This window comes from Camellia sinensis, chromosome 6 (assembly GCF_055761805.1).
Source record: "Camellia sinensis isolate YWXY chromosome 6, ASM5576180v1, whole genome shotgun sequence".
In the NCBI taxonomy this organism is placed as follows: Eukaryota; Viridiplantae; Streptophyta; class Magnoliopsida; order Ericales; family Theaceae; genus Camellia; species Camellia sinensis.
The window spans coordinates 27,763,230-27,772,162 of NC_138966.1; positions in this window are offsets into that span (position 1 = coordinate 27,763,230).

An 8,933-nucleotide genomic window follows, 5' to 3' on the forward strand; every position below is an offset into this window, starting at 1 on the left:
GAATCTACGCTTGAGCGACCACTCTTGTTTTTGACCCTCCGCTCGAGCGACCGGAGTTGCGCTCGAGTGTAAAATGAGAGCTCCCAGAAGTTTTATAGACTATTGCAAACTGCTTGAGCGATCAAAGTTGCGCTCGAGCGGAGACCCTTTTTACTCAGCCTTACGCTCGAGCGATCGTCGAGCATTTATTGAGCAGAAAAATCATGCAACCAGTACTTTTGCAGATTTTGCAGATCGCTCGAGCGACCAAATTTGTGCTCGAGCGGACTGCTCTCTTTTTAAAAATTTGACTAAGTGTTCTAAAGCACATTTTGGCATCCTCATTGCATCTTAGGCATTCTTAAGCCCTAATTAAGACAAAATAATAAGGATAAAGGCTAAAAACACACTAAGAACGAAACAAAATAAGTTAAGTACTATCTGAGTGTGTGTTTCAATATGTATATCTGTTACGTGTTTGTGTAGGTCACGCGCTGTGAGTTGTTTGATCCATTTGTTTTGCTATCGAAGTTATCTGTGAGTAATAACTTTGTAAAGTTATGTTCAATATGAAATACTTTTTGAACATTATGTTATGATATGAATTGTCTCTAAAACGAATGGTAAAAAATGCTATTTTTTAGATCTCATGAATGATGGCCCAGTATTTTGAAATGTATTTGTGATATCCTTAGCAAAGGCTCTCGCTTAGGGGAAATAATACTGTAGCTTATGGTCATGAGGCCCTTGTCCGGGGGAAACAATACTGTGGCATGAGGATGTTATATGATACCAGTACTAGAGGTTCCATTATGAAACTTGATGAATGACCAATGTTGTTTGTTAACGCTAATGGATGTACCACGCACGATTTGAACATGAATATGAATTTGAATATGACTCTATTTCTGATATGAATATGAACATGATTATGTTTCTGACTTGATAAGAAATTTGAAATCTGATTTCTGAATCTGTTATGGACATCATTCATTAAAATCTTTACTTTGCTATTATTCACTGGGTTCCTATTCACTGTAATATTTATGTATGTAGGTGATCAGGCACGTAACCAGGCCCAGTGATGATCGCCTGGACTTTTGTTTTGTCGACCAACCTTTGTGCCTCTCGAGGAGGTTCCAGAAAGAGTCAGTGGACGAGTTTTGTGAATCAAATTATAAGTTTAAGACTTTTGGTTGTTTTAAATGAACAGTTCTTTCGTATTATATGTTTAGTGACGATGTAAGATGGATGCGTGCATGGCGTCATATGTGGGTATATGTATATAGGTTTTAAATTTACTGTCCTATGTATGTCTGCACAACTCTATGGACTATGTATGTTTTATATAATTGCTTCTGCAACCCTTTATATTACATGATATTCTGTTCAAAGGTCTTTGGTAATCCCAAGATTGTTGGCTGGTTACGATGCTAAACCTATAGGGACGGGTTTGGGTCGTGGCATCGGCCCATTAGACCGACTAATTTGGAAGACCAATCCCACTGCCCACTTGTGAGAGCCCCAATAAAAGTCAAGTCAAAGCCTTGTATGGACTGACCCTAAGAAATTATTTGCACTTAGGAGGTTTCGAATTTGAGACATTGGATGGAGCACACCCCTAAGCCCCATGCATTGACCACCAAACCAACCCTTGAGGTTACATAAAAATATAACTTGTGACCCATTGCCACAACACATGATATCACTAACTAATGAAAATAACAATTATATAATTGATTAAACCTATTGATAATGTTATCATATAATCTAAAAGAGGGGGTTAACTTCACTTTTATCATTAAATTATTAATATTTTTTTATTTCATTTTTAAACAATTATTTTTATCTATTTAGTGTTTAATTTAATTTTATTTTAGTTAATATAGTTTAATTGGAGACAACCCATCCTAATCAATAATGGTGGAAACCTAATTTAATGGACAAACAAGTAATTTTACAATTTAGACAACCTAAATCATACAATCAAACACCCATCTTCTTCTCCATTCATTATTTCAAAATAGTCAATAAAAAAGAAATTCAACCAAGCGCGAGTAAACAACGGGAGTAACTATGACTCTCTTAAGGTAGCCAAATGCCTCGTCATCTAATTAGTGACGCGCATAGGCTGCTGCTGGCTGTTGCTGAGCCGTGGCCTGGGTTGCTGTGGGCTACTGCTGGCTGCGACCTGGCATGCACTATCTCTTGGCATGCCGTGGGCTGTGTAGGCACGACTATAAGCGTTTAGTTATATGATTTAAATTGTTCAAATTTTGAAATGACATTTTTTTCCATTAAATTAGGCTTTAATGGCTATTGATTTGAACAATTAAACAATTGTCTCCAATTATATCACATTAGCTAAAATTAAAAACTTTATACTTAATTAACAGCTTAAGGATGAAATAGAAAAAAGAAAAGAAAAGAAGATGATATAATTTAAGAAATAAAAGCGAAATTAACCCCCCAAATATACTTAGGACTTGACACTTTAATTTTGAAAAATGCTAAATATACAAGAAAAAAAAAAGGTCATACAAAATGATGTAGCAAAAATATTTTTGCAATTATGGATCTGCCTTTTGAATTTTAATCAATGAATATAAAGAAGTCACATAATCTATATAAAATTTTCAAATACAAATTAATTTAGAGGGCTGCTATTAGCACTCGCCTAAATTCTTTGGACATCCGTTTCTTTGAGCCCTCGCCCTAAATCCTAAATTTCAATAAGATTTCTTTACATAATCCACTTAATACCAAATTTACGCATATTCATAATATTATCACACCTAAGGGCACACCCACTTAATTTTGCACACCCTCTCTTATTCTCCTTTTGATGACCGTCTATCTCTTGTTGAAAAGAACGCCGACAGTCATTGCATCAATAAATGCCATTGCCTCAGTGAAGAATATTACATCGATGGTCCATTATTGAAATTCTTGTCAACTCTCAATAAAAGGAGGAATTGACTTGATGGTGTCTAAAGAATACTGTCGAAAAGCTAGTCAGAAATTCCTGTCTACCATTGCAGAAAAGTCGTTGGAAATTCCTTTCAGGTAAAATCCTCACGAAATACACAACTGGTGTTGAAGATACAAAAATCAAACCGTTCAACACACCAGTATCGACTATCTACATTACTGTTCAGAACCTATATATTGAACTAAATGTTTGTGTTCAGTATTGTGTTACTGAATATAATCTTAATAGTCGGCAAATCAGTATCGAACAGTGTGAACAAAATAACAACAATTGAAAACTACTGAGAATATTAATGCAAGACAAATAAACTTACCAATGAAACACCAGCCTCATCAGAATTGTTGTTATCGTCCTTCATTGCTTTACAAGGTGAAATAACTAATAAAGAGTAATACGTTGAATTTGAAAAGAGCTTTTTGGTTCAAGATTTCTAGTTTAGGAGGGTTTATGATGGTGATGAAGAGGATACATTCAGGCTTTAAAATGGTGATAAAGAGTAACAGGTTTAGGGTTTATGTTGGTTGGTTATGAAGAGTAACATGCTTAGGGTTTAGAAAGGTGGAATACGTATAGTTAGAGGTGGAGGTGGAGGTGGAGGTGGAGGTGGAGGTGCAATATTATAGAGTGTTAGTTTTTATTTGGTAGGTAGGTGTTCCATTAAATGATGTTTTATAATATAATTTTACTTCAAGATATAATTACAATAAAAAAAAAAATTAGAAATTAAGGGATCCAAAGAATTTAGACATGTGCTATTACTTAGTTTATACAACATTACCCCTTAATGTTAGGCCCTTAGAGTCAATTGTGAAAAACAGGAGACTGGGAGGCACTACAAAAGTTATATTGTAAATTATGCTTTTCACCGTTAAATTTTCATTCAAATTTTATTTTAATCTCTATCTTTTATTTGCAATGATTAAATTCTTAAATTTTAACATTTGTTTTAACATGGTTATTCAGTCACCTCACTGTTTGAAATATAAGTGAAAGTTGAAACACGAAAGACTAAAATAGAGTTTGAGAGAAAGTTAGGGGTGGAAATGTTAATTTGTCAAATTTTTAACCGTAACTGACCGAAGAACTGTATTGAAATAACTTCATCTTTACAATTAAAACATAAAGAATCAAAGTCATATTCAAATGAAAAATGTAACTTACCGCAATTAATAATACCTATGCATGTGCAAGTAATGTGGTTATGCAGATCAAAGTCATGTGGTTGATGACCAACTAATCAATGATGTGTTTCTTTTTTATAAATGTTGTTGAATTTTTCTCTGCAAATAAACATTTTAGTAATTGGATCATAAATTTGAATAAGAATTTAAAAAGTAAAATAGAAATAGAATTTTTTTTAATTTATATTTCATTCTTTTTTTTTTTCTTTTCAAATCGTTGCTTAAATTTATGATCAAAATACAACTTCAATGGCGAACTCTCAGGTTCAATTTAGTTGTCTAGTCTCCTCTCTCCCTCACAGCTGCACCAAACCTCTTTTAATCACCCATTTTTCTAATAGCCCAAACAGCAAGAAGGTCAAACCAAACAACAACATTATCACCTTAAATGCCAAGCTATGTGGACAGTGTTTGTAGCTAATTCAAGGCAAAATGTCCAAATCAGAATTCAGAGGGTGCAATATGGCCTTTACTCTAAGATTGGATAGATAAAGAATTTTGAGAAAAATGATAATGTAATTTTAAGTCCTTCTCTATTAAGAACAGAATGAAATTATAAAAAAAAAAAAAAAAAAGTTCAATGTCCATTTCACACAAATCACATTCCTAAATTACGAGTTTGATTTCTACACATCTTTATAAGATTTCACATTTTTACAAACATGTTTGCGATTTAAGAGTAAAAACAATAACTATGTACACAATTTTTAAACTTTTATTATTTTTGCATTTTATTACTAATAATGAGGAGGAAATATCATTTTGCCTCCCAAACTATCACGCATTTTTCACGTTGATCTCCAGATTTCGATTAATATCAATTTTACACCAAAATTTTCACATTTTTATCAATTTGGCCCATGCCGTCACATTCCGTCTACAATTGGACGGAATGTGTTGACATGGTACCAAAGTTCATTTAAAATTTCATTTTACCTCCTAAACTATACATTAAAAATCAATTTGTCACCCAAACTATACTTTAAAAATAAATTTGTCCCCGACATCAGCACATTTCGTCTAATTGTGGACGAAAGGTGACAGCAGAGGTCTAATTGATCAATTTATGAAAAATTCAGGTATTAAATTAAAATAAATCGAAGTATAAGGATCAACGTGAAAAACGAGTGATAATTTGGGCGAAAAATAATATTTCCTGAATAATGAGATCATTACTGTTATTCAAACGTAGTCTTACTTCTAGCGAAATTATTTGTCACTACAATATTGTACACAACATCTCAACTGTTAATTGTTGAGGCCTAAACCAATCAACGGTTGAGACGTGTGCATGGTATGCAGCACGCAGTAACGCCAAATAACTTCTCTTGCTTGTAGATTGGGTTGGATTGGATAATTTTTGACAGCAATTGATTGGCCTTTTTTATTTATTTGTAGGTAGAGTTGGTTATTGAGTCAGTCTCACAATTCAACCTAAAATTAAAAGGGAAGTGTGGTGGGAGCATGTGTCACATGGCATGACCCAAGAAGAGCCTCAATGATTAAAAAGTGGACAGTTTGAGTCCCAAAAAGAATAAGAATGTTTACTTTTCTTCAGACTTTACCGCTAAAAATTAGAAATTACCACTGTGCAAGGAAAGACATGCGAGTTAAATTTGTTTTAGACTAGCTCTTTTACATTGGATTTTTGTTTTAAATTTTTCTTAAAAAATAATGTGGTCTATTTTGACAATTAAAGAAAAATCAATTTATTAATTTATTTGGATTACATTACTTTTTTATTTTCTTACATATTTTTTTATAAAAAAAAAATCAGTAAGTTAAAAAAAAAATCACTTCCCGAAATATGCCTAAATTTTAGTAACACTGTATTTCAAGGATAATAATATGAATTTCTTTTTTATCCTTATTTTAAATTCATTAACATTAATATATACAAAAAGTATGATTATAATAATAGATGTTTTCAAAAAATTGTACTATTGTAATTTTAAATCAAGGATCTTGCTAACAAGTACTCTTAAGACACAAGTAATAAATGAAAAAAAATTTGAAAAGTGCAAGATACTCTTCACTAAATTTAATACACTGTTACTGAGATTGATACACTTTTTAATTGTTTTATATATTTTCAAAACATTTTATACGCATTTCCCAACATTAAGCAATGCATATAGGACACTTGTTAGCATTTGCCATAAATCAAAAGGTAATTTTGGAAAGTTAATATTTTTAAAGTGTAATAATTGTGTTAGGTTTTTATTCTTGGCCATTCCGTTTGACAAAACTCATTTCGGTTGTACTTGTTTTCGCATTTTTATTTTAGCGTGGCTATGAGTTTTTAGATACGAATCCAACCCGAATCGTGCCTTGCAGAGAAGTTTTGTGATGTTAATTCTTTCAAGATTGCCACTTCGCTGATTATGATGGGGATCGAGCTGCCCGGTCAGCTCGCGGGGGTCGAGGGGGCAGCGCCCCTTGGCGGGTCCGGGGCAGCGCCCAGGCGGAGTCGAGGGGCAACGCCCCCGAAGCAAAATGCAAAAATGCATTCAAAGTTGACTGTCCGCTCGAGCGGACATTCCCCCGTTCGAGCGGAGAATGCTGAGTTCCAGAAGTTTGGTGAGCCTGCAAAAATACTGTGATCCGTGTTTTCACGCTCGAGCGTCAAAATCCCCGCTCGAGCGTACATTCTGGTTTGGAACACGTCATATAGTGTCCCCGCTCGAGATTCCATTTCCATGCTCGAGCGGACCTCGCGATTTCAAATTCTATAAATTCGCAAGTTGCTCCAAATCTAGGATTACTTCTCCAGATCTTCTTCTTGGGTTCTAGGGTTTATATCTGGGGATATTTTGCTAGTTTTCTTTGATGTTTTGATTGAGTATTCAACTCATGGTTTAAAGAGCATACATCAAAGGATTATTTGTTTGTTCTACACAAAAGAGAGAGTTGTTCTTCGGTGAATTCTGAAGAATTTGAGCCTGAAGTTTTGGTGGATTCTGGAGTGCCTCATCGTCAAGACAATTCCGAGGTGAAGACGGGGTTGGAAGAGGCACATAGGGGTTGGTTCAATTCGGACGTGGATTCGCTAGGTAATTGAGAGTATACCTGTGTAATTCCTTTATGTCTTTTTAGTGGATTGTTTTGTGACTTTTGCCTGTAGTTTTTTTATATTACAATTGGAGGTGTCCAATTGTGATTTTTTCATGTAAAATCGTTGTGTCGATTTGTCTTGATTGTTTGATTGAGATTGTTATATACTGCTTAAATTTGATACATAATCACAAATCAACATCTAGGGGATTTCTAGATTTTTCAAATTGTACTATAAAAAAAGTTGGATTCTTCAAAGAAAATATAATAATAATATTTTGAGACGGATGGAGTACTTTTTTTTCTTTTCCTATCAAAATTCTTGAATCAAACACAATGTAAAAGAATCAATTAGGACAAAGAATAAAGTTCATTCACTTATCAAATGTACGTGCAACACACGTGACATTTCATCTAGTGTTATAATATTTTTTGAATGAGAAATTACATTAATCATGGTGTTTTGTGCCTGTTTGGCAGAAATTATTTACAGTTTATTTCAGCTTTCAGTTTAATTTAAGTTATTTTGATGTGTTTGGTTAGCTTATAGCTTATAGCTTATAACTTTGTGGAAGTCAGAAATCAGCTTATTCTTTGAGTGGGGCAGGAGATGCTTTAAGAATAAGTTGAAAATCAGCTTAAGCTGAAACTTATAAGCTATAAGCTGTTTAAACATAAGTTATAAGTACTTTCCCACAGCTCTACCAAACAGGACTTTTGTTTATTGATTGTGTATCATTCTTTATGGGTGAAATTTTGCGTTCAAATCTCATTGAGAAGAAGTTTGATATCATTTATGATTGTTGGTTTATTTGTTCATGTTGGTTGATGTCAATCATCTTTGTGATAAACTAACAATGTAAAAGAGCAAACCCCAAGGTGAAGGCACGTGGCGATGAGAGGGTCACATACTCTCTCCTAAATTTTATGAAATTGCATTTTTACTTTTATTTGAAATTTTAATTAATTCTTTTTAAGTTTCAAATATGCCTCTTAAACCTCTACTCCTCATCTTTTTTATTTATTTATTTTTAATAAAATCTTTGCAAAACCAACAAGGTTAGTCGATTAGTAAAAATATTTGCATTTCACTATGAAGTTATAAGTTCAAATATCTCAATCTATTTATTAGTTGTGTTCTCCATATATTTATTTATGATTTTTCTCTCATGTTTTTGAGAATTTCTTTGTATTAGTTAATGTCATATTGATTTTCATCATTAATTAAAAAAATATAAATCCTTGCAATTTGTCACTTTAAATGTTTAATTTTGTTAATCTTTTCTTATAAATTCTATATTATTTTTCTTTCTTTTTTCTCTTCTACTCTCTATTTTTCTTTCTGTGAGTGTACCATGTAATTTTTTCATTCTTATTTTTAATACCGCATTTTAATAAATTATAATAATCATCATGTTCACAAAGCTAAAATAGAAAATCAAATTAATAATAAATAAACAACAAAAACTCAACAAAGCAAAGAAAAAATTTGATTAACTCAATCATGATCTAAATATGTAACGCTCATCTTTGTTTTGTCACCAATTAAAAATCAGAATTGGTTGCATTGTGACTTCAACACAATGTTGTCCACCTAACCAGAAATTTTGACTATGACACTATCATGATTTTATTTTAACTTTGATTAGAGAACCGACTTATAAATTGATTTATAAGGTGCAACCAAAGAAGTACTAAGTTTTGTATATAAAGCCATGGAGTTTTGT